This window comes from Vigna umbellata, chromosome 9 (assembly GCF_029865625.1).
Source record: "Vigna umbellata cultivar VRB3 chromosome 9, Vumbellata_1.0, whole genome shotgun sequence".
Taxonomy (NCBI): Eukaryota; Viridiplantae; Streptophyta; class Magnoliopsida; order Fabales; family Fabaceae; genus Vigna; species Vigna umbellata.
In genome coordinates, this window is record NC_142173.1 from 29,441,419 (window position 1) to 29,458,274 (window position 16,856).

Sequence of the window (16,856 nt, forward strand, 5' to 3'; positions counted from 1 at the left end):
TAATCCTTTGACACCCATGGATTTAATACCCCTTCCAAATTCTATTGATTTTGTTCATCAAGATGGGGTATCTAAATCTAAGTTTATCAAAGAATTACATCACAAGGTTAAAAATCAAATTCAACAACAAAATGAGAAATATGCCAAGCAACACAACAAGGGCAAGAAAGAGTTAATCTTCAATGAAGGTGATCTAGTTTGGGTTCATCTTAGAAAGGAAAGATTTCCTCAACTAAGAAAATCCAAACTCAATCCTAGAGGAGATGGACCTTTTAGAGTGATAAGGAGGATAAATAACAATGCATATCAAATTGATCTTCCCCCTGAATATGGTGTTCATGCTACCTTCAATGTATCTGACCTTAAACCTTTTGCAGGTTATGCAAGTGAAGATGACGATCCTATGGATTTGAGGGCAAATCCCTCTCAAGAGGGAGGGGATGATACAAGAAGGCCTAGCACCATTGGACCTATCACAAGAGGGATGATCAAGAAGCTACAAGATGAGTACTCTCCCAAAGGCCAAACCCTCTTTGCTATCTTTGGATGGAAGATTGGAGACCTAGAAGATGCTTGTAAGATGCCAAAACATGGAGAAGGGTAAAAGTGGACTTTGGCACATGGGGGGGTGTGCGCATAGTAGTCTAAGGGGTAGTATTAGCTTATTTCAATTCCTTATGCGCATATGTAAAAAGCCACGTGAATAATATGGCTTCTAAAAGAACCATCACATTTTGCACATGTGGGTAAGGTGGCACTTGATCCGTATTTTGTGGATCTCCTTACTTCACATACATTGCATTGCATGGAGCTGAGAGTTAGCTATATAAGCTACTAGGATAAGCATGTATATCACTTTTGGAAATATATAGAAGATGAATTCTGCACTTTGCAAATTTCTCTCATCCGAAAGTCATATCTACTTGCTTGCTCTTCCATTGCTATCTTCTTCCATTGTGGAAGCCGCCTGAGATAGTCTACCATTCCCTCAAGCCAACTTCCATTTCACTTCATCTAATCACTTCAATCCGCTGCACACATTCCACTTAATCCAACCAACACAGAGAGCATTCTCTGCTACAAATTCTCCAGCACTGTTCCACTGATTCTTCAATTGCAGCAGAGTTGATTGCTTCATCCAGACTCACGGATCTGCTCCTATGCATCCTCCTTGATGCATCAAATGTTGCTTCCACCCCTTGGGAAGAGATAAGTATTGATTTTGTGTTAGGTCTTCCCAAAACTTCTAGGGGTTTTGATTCTATCTTTGTGGTGGTAGATAGATTTAGCAAAATGGCTCATTTTATACCTTGCCACAAAGTAGATGATGCAAGCAACATTGCAAAGTTATTCTTTAGAGATGTGGTTAAACTTCATGGGTTACCTAAGGTAATAGTTTCGGATAGAGATACAAAATTTCTTAGTCACTTTTGGCGGACCTTATGGTCTAGATTAGGGACTAAGTTATCTTTTTCTACTACTTGCCATCCTCAAACAGATGGTCAAACTGAAGTAGTCAATAGATCTCTTTCCACTTTACTAAGGGTAGTTCTTAAAGGAAATCACAAATCTTGGGATGAGTACCTACCTCATGTTGAGTTTGCCTACAATAGAGTAGTTCATGGAACTACTAAATTGTCTCCTTTTGAAGTTGTTTATGGTTTTAATCCTTTGACACCCATGGATTTAATACCCCTTCCAAATTCTATTGATTTTATTCATCAAGATGGGGTATCTAAGTCTAAATTTATCAAAGATTTACATCAAAGGGTTAAAATTCAAATTCAACAACAAAATGAGAAATATGCCAAGCAACATAATAAGGGCAAGAAAGAGTTAATCTTCAATGAAGGAGATTTAGTTTGGATTCATCTTAGAAAGGAAAGATTTCCTCAACTAAGAAAATCCAAACTCAATCCTAGAGGAGATGGACCTTTTAGAGTGATAAGGAGGATTAATAACAATGCATATCAACTTGATCTTCCTCCTGAATATGGTGTTCATGCTACCTTCAATGTATCTGATCTTAAACCTTTTTCAGGATTTGATAGTGAAGATGAAGACCATTTGGATTTGAGGGCAAATCCTTCTCAAGAGGGAGGGGATGATACAAGAAGGCCTAGCACCATAGGACCCATCACAAGAGGGATGGCCAAAAAGATCCAAGATGAGTATTCTCCCCAAGGTCAAATACTGTTTGCTATTTTTGGACATTTCTACACAAGAAGGGGTGTGCTTATCCTTCTATGGGGCGACATTAGTAATTGTTTTTCCTCCACATGTAAAACTCATTTGTCACGTGCTTCATAAAGCTTTCTAGAAGCCACACATTTAGCACATGGGTAGTTATTAGCATTTCAGATCTGAAACGTGTAATATGCTTGCTTAAGCCTTGAGATTGATCTATAAAATCTCATAGGCAAAGCTTGTAGCTCACTTTTGGATTGTAGTAAAGAATTTCTGCTGAAATGTATCGCAAATTCCTTCTCCAAGAGTCATTTCTTAGCTTGATTTCCATTGCAACTTTATTCCACTCTAGGAAGCCTTCTGAGTTGTGAATCACCTCTCCAAGCTAGCCTCCATCTCCACTCACCATAAACACCAACAATCCGCTGCCACACCTCCAAAGATCCCAGCCAATCTGATCCAGAAATTCCTCCAGAATCTGTAGTTGCTGCCGCCACTGTTCCCTTGGTTTCAGCTGCCTTCCAAGCCTCCATTCACCTCCAATCTCACGGCACATCTTCAATACATCCCCCTAGATGTATCAGCATCCAAGATCCTCCTTCAAAGGGGTGGAAGAGAGAGTGTTTGCTTCATCTTTGCCAAAGATATCAATCCTAAGACATCTAGGTATTTAAATAGGACATAAAAATAATAGAAAACGGGTCCAGGCCCAGACAGATCATAAAATCGCATAAAACTGGCCCAAAACTCGTCTGGTTGACTTTTTTCGTATTCTGGTTGACTGGTTGACTTTTTGGTTGACTGGTTGACTTTTCTGGTTAACTGGTTGACTTTTCTGGTTTCTGGTTGACTTTTCTGATTCCATCTCTCTCCTTCTTCACTTCTTTCACTAAATTCACCTTAAAACCTGCACAAAAACACTGAAATCAAGCATAAACCTGTCCAGCTCTCTTATTTCTGAAAATATGGATAAAAGCATGATTTCAAGCTAGTTTCTAAGTGTAAAGGTTGCTTTTTGTGTCAATTTTAAGCATTAAAATAACAGTTTTTCAACTGTTATCACAACCCCAAACTTAGAACTTTGCTTGTCCTCAAGCAAACAAGATGTAACTCAATCTTCAACCAATTCATATGATGGTTCACTCATTCAAAAATCCTTTTTTTCAAGATAAGTAACAACTTCACTCAAACTTATGACCAAGAGTTCAATCAAGATGTGCACATGCTTTAGTGTTCACAATGTCATTTAAATTCCAACAAATGTTATTTTTCATGAATGATCAATCAATTAAGCATGGATGTTCATGTGCTTATGGAATATTTCCTCACTAGGTAAAGTGTTTCACTCAACACACAAGTGTATAAGAGGTAAAGTGTTTCACTCATTCACTCCACTATCACAATATTACATGAATCAACTTTGCCTTTCATTTTACCACAATCAAAAACATTCACAAGCATGCATCATCACAAGGACTTTTCAATGGCTTATAATGTGGCTTGGCTAACAAGAAAATTGGTTTTTCTGGATCACAAAATCCTTGAGTTAAGAGAATCATAACAACACAATTTTTCTTATTCTTCCCAACTTGCCTTTGCATCTGCATTGAGCTTTGCTTCTTTTTCTTTTTCTTTTCTTTTCTTTTTCTTTTTTTTCTTTGCATATTCTTACTTTTTAGCTCTTAGCTCAATGCTTTTCCTTTTTCATGTTTTCCCAACAACCCCAAACTTGAACATTTAACAATACCACACAAGATCTTCTACTTAACTCAAGGTAAAGATTTTCAATCAAGGGTTTCAGTGTATGTTCAAGGCTAAGGGTTCAAAGGATAGAACACAAAGTGTTCTCTTTTAGTGGGCTAGCTTTATGAATTTGGCCAATAAAAAGGGTTCCAACAAACGACCTTGATCACATGATGCAAAACAAGCAATTGATTCAATCATAGAAAACCTGGGCAAAGTCATTCATGCTTTCAAAGTAATAGCATTCAATCATACCAAAAACTCTGGAGCTCAAAACCTCACATATAAGCTCATTCACATTTGACATACACATCCTGCTTAATTTCACAATCACAATCATGATATCCTGCATTTGTTCACAAAGCTTGTGAATCACCTGTATAAGCATTTTAATGTGCACATCTATTTCAACATCAATCAATCACTAATCATCATCAAGCATTACTTATCACACAATCATAGTTAATAGCAAACCATCATAACAAACCAGGTTTCCAATAAAGTACATCAAACCCTAATCTAAAACAAAAAATAAATAAGTTTAGAAAACTTAAACCCCAAAAACATAAGCATATGATAGCATTCATCCATAAATGTTATCTCAGCTCCTCATCAATCTGAGTTGTCCTCTGTATCTTCCTCTTCTTGGATCTTCTAGTCTTGATTCTTTTTGCCCGATGAGGAGGCCATCCCTGCATCAAACATAATTCACAAAACCAAAAGATACATTGTTAAGCATTAGTAAACCACAATGAAGAAATCAGCCCCTTCAATGATGCTCTCTCCCAACCCCAAACTTAGATGGAAAACTAGTGAGCAAGTGAGTGGAAGGGAGATTTTCTAAAGAGGGATGAGGGAAAAGTTGTAGAGAACCTTTGAAAAGGTATGTAAGAGTGTGTGTGCAGAGAAGAGCTTGAAAATAAAAGCATTTGCGTAGTTTAGGGTATAAAAATAGCCTAATGGGCTCGGGTTCCGCTAAAGGGTAACCAAAGCCCACTCTGCGATAGTACCGCTCAGCGGTAATTTGCCGCTCAGCGGCACTTTCGTGATGTGCTCTTCTCCTTCTTTTCTTATCCTAAGTGCCTCCTAGACATGCCCCTCACTGGTTCCCTGCAATTCAATGTTTAAAATACTTATGCAAACCCTAACTAAAATAAAACAAACAAAAACAATCAATCAACTGGGTTGCCTCCCAGGTAGCGCTTGGTTAACGTCACGAGCCTGACCCAAAATCCACCAACACCCATCAGTAGGTGCAAAATTTTCTTACCAACACCCATCAGTAGGTGTTACAAACATAGTATCCTTCAGTAGATACTTAACCACCTAGCATCCTTCAGTAGATGCTATTTCCAACAAAATAATTACAAAAATAATGTTCACAAATTAAAAATTACAAAAACCAAATCAAAAGTCTTTAAATCCACTGGGTTGCCTCCCAGCAAGCGCTCTTTTAACGTCATTAGCTTGACCCAATAAAGTTCAAGTTCCATCTTCTTTATAGTTGATGTTGTCATTGCACCAAATCCTCAGCTGTTTCCTCTGAACTGTCTTGGTCCTTCTAGAATATGGAGACTCTATCTCTATCATCTCCTTCTCTTTAAAGCCCTTCACAACCCACAACTTGTTCTTGATTCTTACAGGTGAGCCAAGTTGGAGTTTTCTTTTCTCCCCGTCACTAGGAATTTCTCCTCCTCTTCCAATATTTTCTTCCTTGGGTACCTGAAAGAACAAACAATGGTTACCTGAAACCTTGAGATTTTCATCTTTACGGCTAGTCATGGGTGCATCTTGAAATGCAGCTTTATAACTAGCTTCTTCCTCCCTTGCTTGCGTCTCATCTTTGAAGACGTCTACCACCACTCTCTCCTCTCTATCCTGGAGCACCATTATACCTTCATTTACATCAATAATAGCTCTGGCCGTTTTCATAAACGGTCTTCCAAGTATGATAGGTATCTTCTCTGTCTCCATCTTCATCACCACAAAGTCTGCCAAGAACTGAAGTTTACCAACACAAACTATAATGTTCTCTACAATCCCACATGGCTCCTTTGAAGATCCATCGGCCATTACTATTTTAACCTTTGCAGGTTTCACTTTAACATTGCCGATTTGCTCCAGTAAAGAATAAGGTATCAAGTTAACACTTGAACCTAAATCAAGGAGAGCTTTCTTTACCATTTTCTTCCCTATGGTACAAGGGATAGAAAAACTGCCTGGATCTGATGCTTTAGGAGGGAATGACTCTTTTTTAACAGTTATACACTTTTTTGCCTCATCATCTCTACGTCTCTTCTTTGTAGAGATTTCTTCATCAGATTTTGTGTAAACTGCGATTTGCTGTAGAATTTGTTCCCAAGGTGCTTCATTATCCACCATTCTGAATAATTCTGTGAAGTCCATTTGTTTCCCTTGATGGATTGGAAAAGGAAAAGTACTTTTGCTTTCTATGTCTCTTCTCTCTTCTGTATCTAACTCAACTTTATCATCATCAACACTCTTTACCACCTTGCACTCTTCTCTGGGGTTAACCTTAGTATTAGCCCAAAAATTTCTATTTGGCCTTTCTTCCAATTGCTTGGTAATCTGACCCATTTGAATCTCCAAGTTCTTTATAGCAACTTCAGTGCTCTTTTGAGAAGATTCAGTTTTCTGTATGAATTGCTGAAGAGTTTCTTCCAACCTTGTTGATCTTTCATTAAGCATAGATAACTGTTGCCAAAAGGTTGGTTGCTGCTGCTGCTTATTATATTGACTAGCTTGCCCAGTTTGTCCTTGACCAATGCTTGGGTGTGGTTTCCACCCTTGATTGTAATTCCCTTGACGGTATGGAAATTGATTGGCCATGAAATTAACATCCTCTACAGCTTCAACTGGAAAGGCACATTGACCATTGATATGGTCACCTCCACATAATTCGCACAACTGGGTTTGTACCTGTGCAGTAGTTTTCAACTCTTTGGGTAATTGTGCAAGAGTTTTAGTCAGAGTTTCCAGCTGTTGAGTTAGAATTTTATTTTGAGCTAGCAAGGCATCATGTGTCTATAATTGGAGAACCCCTTTTTGTTGCATAGGAGCTCCTCTCTCACTGTGCAACTCATTATCACTAGTAGCCATGTTTTCTATAATTTCGGTGGCTTCCTCTGGAGTTTTCCATTTAATATTGCCTCCTGCTGAGGCGTCCAGCATCATCTTGGTTTGTGAACCAAGCCCTCCAAGGAAAGTTAAGACTACTTCCTGTTCTTCAAAGCCATGCGTGGGTGTTTTTCTTAGTAGACTTTTGTATCTATCCCATGCATGCCCCAGTGATTCTTCCATGCCCTGCTTAAATGAAGATATCTCTTGCTTGCCTTTTCTCACCTTTGATTGTGGAAAGTACTTGTTTAAAAACTTTGTCACCACTGCTTCCCAATCTGTGAAACTTCCTTCTGGAAAAGAATTCAACCAAAGTTTAGCATTGCCTCCCAATGAGAAAGGAAACAAACTAAGTTTGATCGCTTCATCTGGCACCCCATTAATTTTGACTGTGTTGCAAATCTCATTGAAGGTTGTGAGATGCTCATATGGGCTTTCATGAGATAACCCATTGAATTGATTGCTTTTTACCAGTTGGATTAGTGCTGGTTTGACCTCCATGTTAGCTGCATTGACTCTAGGTCTAGCTATACTATTAAAGTGCTGAGGTCCAGCTATATTGGTGTAGTCAGCAAGAGTTCTTCTGATATTATTGTTCTCCATATTTTATGTGCTATGAACAGAACCTTGTGGTAATGGTTGCAACAGAGTTTCCGGAGGAGGGAAAAGTTCTCTAGATGTTCGGATTCTTCTCCTCCGTCTACTCTCATCTAGACCTTCAAGCAGAGGTTCTGTTGTTTTCTTGCTCTTAGTTCGAATTGCCTCCTGCATACACAAGAACACAAAACCCTAGAATATTTGGTTAGCACAAAAAGATATAGGAGAAGATAAAAACAGAAAACAGAAAATAAAATAAAATAAAATAAAATAAAATAAAAACCGAAAAAAATAAAAACAGAAAATAAAAACAGAAAATAAAAATAGAAATTCAAAATTAAAGTCAAAGATAATCAACAATCACACAAATTAACTAGTTAAACCAGAGTCCCCGGCAGCGGCGCCAAAAACTTGATGGACAAATTTATGAACACCAAAATATGATGTCACAAACTTGTTTTTCAATCGGCAAGTATGACCGAATCGTTCAAGTAATAAACTTGGTAAGACCAAGTATTGTTCTTCCCAAAGGACTCACGGCCTAGTTTAGTTGTGTGGTTTATTGATTAGCTAAGACTTAAAGACGAAATATTTGGATTTTTATATGCAAAAGACGAAAATTAAATATGTATGCATGAAGTTTTGATCAATGGCAAAAAGCAAAAGATAAACACTTTCAATGAAATATATGTATGAATATGTTGTTGGGGTCAATTTCATCTTATCCACTCTCATATATTTTAGGAATTCAACATTCAAATCATCATTGTTAATGCCACTCTCTAAAGTACCTTTCAAGAAGGCTTCTCCCTAATCACGACTTCATACAATTCCTAGCATTCCTAATAATTAGTTCATAAGTACAGGAGCATAACGACAACCAATATAATATTGGGAGAAATTTCCCGGATCTAGACTTCCCCGTACGCGCCTGTATCGACAAAACCAATAATCATGCATCGAATGAGTTAAACAACGCAAGCATTAAGCAAAGAGGAAAAACCCTAACTAATGATGAAAGAAAGCATAGATCTTAAATAAAAGATGTAAAAACAAATTCCATATATGAGAGCTTCAAAAGATTACATTATTCCCCAACAAACATACAGAGTTTAGTTCACCATATTCATGGCGAACCTAGATGCACTAGTGCAGAATTGATCTTTAACGTCACCCCATAGACGTCCGTCCACGAAAACTCCAACGTAAATAATTGACCGGTGGCATAAATGTAAATAATTGAGTGTGGAGACGTCCGTCCTGGAGGGGGACGGACGTCTATAATATAGTAGACGACAGACCCCTCTAACGGACGTTCAAAAGACTGACTGGTTGAACTACCCGGTCAGCCTCTTGAACGTCCGTCCTGGAGGGGGACGGACGTCTATATGTAGTAGACGTCCGTCCCCCTCCAGGACGGACGTTCAAGAGGCTGACAGGGTAGTGAACCAATCAGCCTCTTGAACGTCCGTCCTGGAGGGGGACGGACGTCTACTATATATGGACGTCCGTCCCCCTCCAGGACGGACGTTCAAGAGGCTGAGGGGTTGTACTACCCTGTCAGTCTCTTGAACGTCCGTCCTGGAGGGGGACGGACGTCCATATATAATAGACGTTCGTCCCCCTCCAGGACGGACGTTCAAGAGACTGACAGGGTAGTACAACCCCTCAGCCTATTGAACGTCCGTCCTGGAGGGGGACGGACGTCTATTATATATGGACGTCCGTCCCCCTCCAGGACGGACGTTCAAGAGGCTGAGGGGTTGTACTACCTGTCAGTCTCTTGAACGTCCGTCCTGGAGGGGGACGGACGTCCATATATAATAGACGTTCGTCCCCCTCCAGGACGGACGTTCAAGAGACTGGCAGGGTAGTACAACCCCTCAGCCTATTGAACGTCCGTCCTGGAGGGGGACGGACGTCTATTATATATGGACGTCCGTCCCCCTCCAGGACGGACGTTCAAGAGACTGAGGGGTTGTACTACCTGGTCAGTCTCTTGAACGTCCGTCCTGGAGGGGGACGGACGTCCATATATAATAGACGTTCGTCCCCCTCCAGGACGGACGTTCAAGAGACTGACAGGGTAGTACAACCCTCAGTCTCTTGAACGTCCGTCCTGGAGGGGGACGGTCGTCTATTATATATGGACGTCCGTATCCCTCCAGGACGGACGTTCAAGAGACTGACAGGGTAGTACAACCCCTCAGTCTCTTGAACGTCCGTCCTGGAGGGGGACGGACGTCCATATATAATAGACGATCGTCCCCCTCCAAGACGGACGTTCAAGAGACTGAGGGGTTGTACTACCCTGTCAGTCTCTTGAACGTCCGTCCTGGAGGGGGACGGACGTCTATTATATATGGACGTCCGTCCCCCTCCAGGACGGACGTTCAAAAGACGTTTAAAATAAAGATACACACTTCAAAACGCGAACCCGCGAGGAGTTATGCGAACCTTTCCCTCTGCGCCTTGCATTTCCAGGTTGGTTTTTATGCGTTTTGGTCCATTTAATCTTACTTTTGTTCCGATTAAATTGTTCAGTGATGACATATCTTTCATTTGGACCGATTAAAAATCGTTTTCGGTGCATTTTGGTGCAGTTTGTTGCGTGTTCGTGGGCGGCGTTTTTTGGCCTACATTTTTAGGTCGTTTACTCCTCCATCTTCCTCCATTTTCATTTTGAATCTGTTCTTCAGACGTGTTGCAGTGCACAAACAAACGTTCAAACCCGTAATCCTAAATAATCCTAACCCGTAATCCTAAATAACCCTAAATAAGCCGTCTAATAAAGCCCTTTCTGCAGTAGTATATAGACGTCCGAGAGGTTCACAGCGGACGTCTATATAGACATCCGGGCTGACACAGCGGACGTCCATATAGACGTCCGGCCGAACACAACGGACGTCCATATAGACGTCCGACCTGACACAACGGACGTCTACATAGACGTCACCCGAATAGACGTCCGTTGGAGGTCGAACGTTAAAAGGCCTAAAGAACGGACGTCTATGCCCGTTTCTGCACTAGTGATGAATAACAATGAAAGAATGAAAGATAAAACCCTAGAAAGGTGAAGAGGAAGCCTGAGCATCCAAGATCCTCCTTCAAAGGGGTGCAAGAGAGAGTGTTTGCTTCGTTTCTGCCAAGGATACCTAACCCTAGGAAACCCTAAAGCTTATATATTATTCGTAAATTACAGAAAATTAGGTCCAAGCCCATAAAAGTGCCGCTCAGCGGTAAGTGATGAGTCGTTATTTCTTGAATTATATTTAGTTTATTGCACTTAAATACACCAGGGAATTGTGTTTAATTGTTTGTTATTTCCCCGTTTTCCGAATTGTGCTTAATTTGGTCAGAAATTTGTAATTGCGCTAATTTGGGTTTTCTGAGCTGATTAAGTGCATTTTTGAAGTGCAGGAAAATTTTGAAAATACATTTTGGGACATCAGGAAGAGTGCCAAATAAATTCAAGACTCTCCACACAGACATTTTAGAATTAATTAAATTGTAACTCAGTAGTTTAGAATTTCTGTATCAACTTTTATATTTTGGGACAAATTTTGGTAAATTAGATTAGACCCAAAATTAGAAGTTAGTGACTTGGCACCCTAGGTTTTTATTGTGTGGGCCCTACCCTAAAAAAAAAGAGGACACACGGCCCTTAAAAGAAGAACCCAGCCGCCACTTGGAGGGCACCTTGTTTTTACTCTCTCGTTTTCATTTGTTTTGCAGGTGCTGGCAATGAGAAAAAAAATGCTTTTCTTTGACTCTCGGCTTTTGGAAGGTTGGGGATAATGAATGAAGAACCCATTTTTTTCCTTGGAGTATGAAAACGTGATTCATAGTGTGTATTTTGGCTGATTTTGTCTTCAAGCGAGAAGAAAAACGCTGTGTTGGCTTTTGAATGTTTACTTTGTTTTATTCGGCTACACACAATGCACATGGATTTTCTTAGTCTGGAGAGATGATGATTTAACTTGGGAACGTTTTTATTGAGGAAAAAAAATACGCTGGTTTTGGATTGTCCATTTTACACACTGCCATTTTCATTTTTTTTTATTGCATTTTTTTTAGCCCTTTCATTCTCGGTCACAACAGGACAAAACTCATGGCCAGCTCACTTAGAAACACCTTCTTCTTTTTTATTTGATCTTTGCTGATTGATGAAAGAGGGGCGCTGATTCCAGTAGCTGATTCCATTTCGGAAGAAGCTTGTGCAGGCTGCAGTGTTGATGCGGAAGAATGAAGAGCTGCTTTTTACTCCTCTTTGCTGATTTATTCATGGCCCATTTATTTTGAGAACGGAGCTGGAGTGAGCCGAGGGGTGCCAAGGATTTCTGGAAGAAAAGAAGCACATGGATATTGAGAAGAGTTGGTGTGCGCGTGTTGTGCTGGAACGGCTGGAAGCATAGAAGGAGCGTACGGAGAAAGAGAATGGAGCGGTGCTGAATGAGAGGATTCATTAGGTGCCATGGTTGGAATGAAGAGCAGCGCACATGTTGCAGGGGAATGTGAGTTGGAGACGTGAATGGAAGCACTGCTGGAATGAAAAAGCTATGCCACACTTTCATTTAGTTGGAGATATCTTTTCTTTAAGAAATGTAGATTAGCTAGGAGAATGATGGGACGTTGGCAGTCTAGAAACAATGCATTGCATTTATTACTTATAGGATGAAGTGGTGTGCACGTGGATTGTTTTGCTAGAATGAAAGAAGATGATTAATCTTTGCTGGAATGAAGCATACGGTGATTGATGATGGGACGTTTTTTTTTAGCATGAATGGATAACTTAGGAGTAGCAAGGTACGGTGATAGCATCAATTTTAATTGCTTTAAATTCCTTTTGAAAAAATGAGTGGCTAATGGTAGAGAAGTTTATTTTCTTTTATTTCTTTTGCCTTAAAATATTTTATATTATATGTTGAAATGATTTTCTTCTCTTTGGTGGTGAATTGTGTTTGAATATTTATCTATTGTATTGTTTTCTTTAAAAGTTTTCATGCACTTTAATGCTTTCAATTATATTCGGTCGTGCGTTATTTAATTTCTAGTCAATTTAATTTTACCGCAACCAAAAAAAAAATCACAAACCCCCCCCCCCCCCCCCCACTACGTGTTGATCTGAGACTGAACCCAATTTGGTCCTTGAGAGACGACCTAGGAGTCACTTCCTAGTACTGTACTGCATTCTTTTATGCACAACTTTTGTGGGAGGTGCGACCCTCTCATCAAAATGGCGCCGTTGCCGGGGACCAACGGTTCGGTCTTAGGTCTTTTTGTTGTGTTTGTGTGTGTAGTGTTTTGTCTTGTGTTGTGATGTGATGTGATGTTCTGTTTTGTGTGTGCGTGTTGCATGTATAAATGTGTTGTGTTTTATTTGTTTCGTAATTTGTAGTATTTTTCTTTTTCCATGTCTACCTATTCTGAGTTTGTGAATACTGCTTATTCTGCCAGTGCCTCTGATTATGTTTCTCATTCTGCATGTTACTCTGATTGTAATTCATATTCTGGTGATTTGTATGTTGAGAACAATATGGATCATTGTCCGACTTCTGAGAGTTCTCTTTGGGAATCGGTTCCACCTACTGAGGATGATGTTCATTGCGTTCTCAAGACTGGACTGATACATTTGCTGCCTAAGTTTCATGGTTTTGCAGGTGAATGCCCACACAGACATTTGGAGGAATTTCACAGCATTTGCTCTTCAATGAAGCCTCCACATGTACCGATTGATCACATGTTCTTAAGAGCATTCCCACATTCATTACAAGAAGCAGCAAGGGATTGGCTGTATTGTCTTCCTTCAGGATCCATCACTTCTTGGGAAGATCTTGAACATAGGTTCTTGGATGAATTCTTCCCCGCTCAGTATGGTTACAGCAAGGATCTTGGATGGAATGACCCTAGCTTGGGATGGTATGATGCTCCACAGCAATATCAGGAAGCACCATCTCAGAATGCTTGTATGCCTCCGCCAGTCCAGCAACAACAACAACTGCAACTTTATGAGTCTGCCCAGATAGCTCCTCAACCTTCTACTTCTGAGCTTACATTGCAGGAGTTGTTGGAGCAGATGACCATGCAGAACCTTCAGTTTCAGCAAGAGAACAGAGCACATATTCAATGTTTGAGCAATCAGATAGGGCAGATGACCACTCAACTCACTGAGGAACAGTCTCAAGATTCAGAGTTACCATTTCAGACTGTTCAGATCCCAGATGATGTTAGTGGCATCAACATAGAAGATGGGGAGAAGAGTCATGAGCTTACTACTGCGCCACATACTTTCCCACCTTCATATGTCTCTACTCTTGCACATGCGGAGACTTATGAAGATTTTGAGGACCAGGCAGGTATAAGCAGCAATTTTGAGCCAGGTAGATCATTTTCATCCTCCACCACTATTCCAATCTTTAGGGAAGTGGAGGTAAACATACCTCAAATTGATTATTCTGTTGATGATTGTGCTATTGATGATTATGTTGTTGAGAGGTATGCTGATGATTATATTGTTGTTGAGTCTGATTTTAATTTTCCCTCTATGCATGATGAGAACCAATTTTTGTTGTCGCATCCGAATGTTTATTCTCCATGCATTGAACGTGAATCTGAGTCTGTAGTTGATATTGCTTGTGATTTTGAAATTGATTCATGTTCTGAGGATGTATCTGAGGTTCAGCCTGTTACACTAGGATTGGGTGTTATACCTCTGCATGTCATTTCTTTGGAGCCACATTGCACTAACCATGTTGCAGGAGGTACACATGAATTTGACCAACATGCACCCACAGTGGAAGGAAAAGGTGCTTACATTCACACTAGTTTCAACATCAATAGGCACCGGCTGAACCTGCTCATCAACAATCTTTGCTTCTTAGATCCAGCTATGAATGATATCTCCCTACTAGATCAAATCTGGAGGATGAAGCAATTCTTCCTCAAAACTTCCTTGCTGGATCCTGTGGTGGAAGACATCTCCCTGAAAGTCCAAAATTGGCAACTGCCACCATGATCAGGGGAGTTTTCTTTCTCTCTTCTCCCTCTTTCCCTACTTTTATTGCACTTGTCCATGATCTGTTGACTGTTATGATTTATGATCTTATGCTTATGACACATTGAGGACACTGTGTAGTTTAAGTGTGGTCTATTGGGGGAGATTCTGATTTTTCTTTGTTAGTTTTTGTTTTCCGTGTTAAATTTTTTCTTTTCTAGGTAGTTTTTGTTTTGTTTTTTTGTGTACAGTTTTGCATGCTTTTCGTGAATTCTGGATTGTGGTTAGGTTGTCAGTTTTCCTTCACTTCATTGATACTCTGAGATGTTGGATTCCTTGCTTTTCTTTGCTTGGAAGATGATATGATGTTTGAGAGTTGAATTGATTGTGACACAATGCCCTGTGTGAGAATTTGAGCCACTTTATGTTCTTTCTTGTGTGTGATATGTCTCTTGATTGCTTGCGCATATGCCTTGGCTTGACTCTTGTGACAACTCTTGATTGATATGCATGTTTGGAAGTGATAAAGGCAGTTTTGTTCTTGAGCCTCTCTAGCCAAATAAGCTTACCTTGTTCTAATCCTTTGAAAACCATTTTTGAGCCTATACTTTCCCCCATTTCTTTATTTCGAATGCTCATACACTAGCCCTAAGTGAAAAACCATGATTACCTTAACCTTAGGGAATTTTGGAGCTTTGGAAGTGTCTTGGGAACAAGTGTGGTCTCTTGGGGGTTTCTGATGAGTTGGCTAGTTGGTTCCTCTTCTTGTTTTGCTTTGGTAAATATATGTGTATCTTGTCTTTTACAGTTTTGTTTTGAAAAGAGAAAAAAAAAAGAGACAGAAAAAAAAAAGAAGAGAGCAGAAAAATAGTGAAAAAAAAAATGTGAATAATTGTGAATAATGGAGTCAAGAAGAGGAGGGAATTAGAGGTTATGGGTGTGTTTGAATGTGTTTACACTTGTTCCCCATTGCTCCTCTGTTCCTTATGGTTTGTAGCTTCTTATCCAGATATATCCTCCCTTGTCCTTGGCCCATTACAACCATGAAAAGACCTTTTGATTTGAACATGCGTATATGCTTGAGTGTTGATATTAGAGGCTTGCCAAGTCTGTTTGTGATTGCTTTCTTGAGTGCATTGAGTGACATTGATTTACCTTAAACACTTGAGAGAAACACTGATTGTGTGCATCTGTGAGGCTCTGTTGCTTTTGATTCATCTCTTGAACTGATTGACTGCTTTCCTTGTACTGAATTGTTTGGATGATTCTTTGAGTATCTGCTTTCGTTGACTCTGTGTTGGATTCTGCCTATACCTTTTACTGTCCAGATATCGTGAGAATTGTGCAACTGTGTTTCTGTTTTGGAGTCCTTGTTGTCTGTCTGTCGAGTCTGTGTCAGCTCCCTGATGTTTGAGTAGTTCCCTGGTTTTCGTTTTGGTTTTGCCCAGGAGTGCAAAAGACTAAGTGTGGTCTATTTTGATGAGTCGTTATTTCTTGAATTATATTTAGTTTATTGCACTTAAATACACCAGGGAATTGTGTTTAATTGTTTGTTATTTCCCCGTTTTCCGAATTGTGCTTAATTTGGTCAGAAATTTGTAATTGCGCTAATTTGGGTTTTCTGAGCTGATTAAGTGCATTTTTGAAGTGCAGGAAAATTTTGAAAATACATTTTGGGACATCAGGAAGAGTGCCAAATAAATTCAAGACTCTCCACACAGACATTTTAGAATTAATTAAATTGTAACTCAGTAGTTTAGAATTTCTGTATCAACTTTTATATTTTGGGACAAATTTTGGTAAATTAGATTAGACCCAAAATTAGAAGTTAGTGACTTGGCACCCTAGGTTTTTATTGTGTGGGCCCTACCCTAAAAAAAAAGAGGACACACGGCCCTTAAAAGAAGAACCCAGCCGCCACTTGGAGGGCACCTTGTTTTTACTCTCTCGTTTTCATTTGTTTTGCAGGTGCTGGCAATGAGAAAAAAAATGCTTTTCTTTGACTCTCGGCTTTTGGAAGGTTGGGGATAATGAATGAAGAACCCATTTTTCTTTTCCTTGGAGTATGAAAACGTGATTCATAGTGTGTATTTTGGCTGATTTTGTCTTCAAGCGAGAAGAAAAACGCTGTGTTGGCTTTTGAATGTTTACTTTGTTTTATTCGGCTACACACAATGCACATGGATTTTCTTAGTCT